Here is a 2,214-nt window from a genome sequence, read left to right as displayed (position 1 = left end):
TCTTTAAATCTGCATTATTTCATATATTATGTTTCCCTGTATGTACTTCTGTAAAAATTCATGTTCATGATATCATGGGTTTTAGAAAAACTAAGCTAGTAAGGTCTGCCTTAACATACCAACAACTGTGGTTATTTTCATCCTTTTTCACTCCCCAAATAAGCTTAGTAATATAATAATACTAATGTTCTTAGCTTTACTTTAGAATGCAGTTATTTATAAATAAAAAGTGATTCATAACTTATCTACTTTCTCTACACAAGAGAAAATGGATTGAATATTTTTATTTTACATTTCCTAAATAAATACACAATTATTATTAAAAATAGCAAAACAATAATTATAACAGCAAGTATATAAGCTTTGGCAATGTTCTATATCAATAAATAGACTTTGTTGACATTGAATGGATATGTACGAAAAGGACAAATTTATGAGGGGATTTTTTTAATCCTTGAGTTTTGTGCTCATTAAAACTTTCTTCAACTATTTTGCTTAAACAATGTTTAAGTTTAGTTTAGAAAGCTAAAATGTAATGGAATAGAAGCATAGTACACTCAGAATTTCAAAATGTCTTCCAAAACTATACAGGATGTAACTGCAATTGAAAATGTACTTGTTAGAGAAGATAAAAACACTCTATCAAGTTCTAGAGGAAAAACCTATGCATTACCAAATGCACAGGTTTTCAACAACAAAATATATCAAGATAACGAGCCGTGGGCATCACTTTTTAAAGTAGGACTCCCAAATTATTTCAGAATATAATTATTCTTCTTGAATAATGTAAACTATGTTCCTGGAATAGTGATGCCAAGCTAAGTTGTGAGAATTTTAAATCATGAGCAAACTAGCAGTGCTGTATGTCCTGAAACAGATTGACAGCTACTTCACTTGAAATGCTGATACTGCTTTGAAAACACTGAATAATGATACATTTTTATTGGGCTACTTTAAAATATTTCATAACCAAATAATATATGTGAAAACAATATTCTGAGTTCAACTAAATATTGTTATCAAGATTTAAAATTCATATTTATAATTTTATTCCATACTATAGGAAAATAACAAAATCAGATAATTACCACAGACGCAGGAAGACTGAAAGTTTACCAGATGTATTTTTATTAGTTCTATTCTGAAGTATTGAGATGCTTTGTTAAAGAGATTTTGTGTAATTTGGGTGAAATGTACTTTGTTATTTTAAGCTAAATGGAATGCTTATTTTTTCTTCGTGGTAGTATATACAAAAGGAGGACAGACAAAGAAATCACTTGCTTCTATAAAATACATGGACTTTTTTTCTCACTGATTTCAGAATATTTTTAAGCTAATCACTAGTTTGTAAATGCAAACTTCATAAGTAAAGTCAAAAAAGAAACAATAAGCAATGGTTTTGGTGGGTCTGAAAACCTTGAAAAATATTGTGTGACCAAGGTTATTAGCATTACAAGAAAATTATTATCCACTTTTGACAAAGTTCTGAATTATGTTTTTCCTTTAAATGATAAATTTCAACAGTGTGCCTTCAGTATTAACACAGAAAAAGTCAGGTCTCAACTCTAGTTCAATAAATGGTTTTTTTGATCACCTCTTAGGCAGCTCTATATTATGAAGCTGATAGCTTCACAATAAAGTCTATTCTTACCTAGGCAATAAATTAAAATTGTTACTTTTAAAGGAAATAAAAATATCCACATCCATAATTTCACAAAATATACACAAATTATAAGCTAGTTATGTGCCAATTATAACAATTATAGGAGCTAAGAAAATAGCAGGTGAAAATGCAGGTTATTTTAGTTAATTGAAAAGTTTGTTTTAATTTCAGATATGAAATATGAAGGTGAAGGCGTAGGTCATGAACAATGCCACACCAGTTTGGAATTATGATTAATAGGGTGGTATTTATTTAAAGGGGAAAAATTTACAGATCAGTGTCCCAGACAACAGCCCTCTGCTCATCCAGGAAGGGAGTCTAGTCGCCAGCGGAGCAGGAAGTGAAGAGAGAGAGCAGAGGGAAGTAGCCGCTTTTTTAAAGGGAGAGAGACTACACCCCAATGGGCTGGTATCTCAGCAGCTATTGATTGGAGGAGCGGAAGGACATCCCGCAACACCTCCCCCTTTTGTTTAAGTAAGAGAGTTCTAAACCTACTAAGAAATTATATACAATAAGTACAAATATCCTATTCTAACTAGCTTAGGTCTTGT

The sequence above is a fragment of the Alexandromys fortis genome, unplaced genomic scaffold, assembly GCF_014885135.2.
Source record: "Alexandromys fortis isolate MF-2015 unplaced genomic scaffold, M_Fortis_MF-2015_v1.1 scaffold_132, whole genome shotgun sequence".
NCBI lineage: Eukaryota > Metazoa > Chordata > Mammalia > Rodentia > Cricetidae > Alexandromys > Alexandromys fortis.
The sequence above is the reverse complement of the archived record's forward strand: the minus strand, read 5'-3'. Positions refer to the sequence as shown.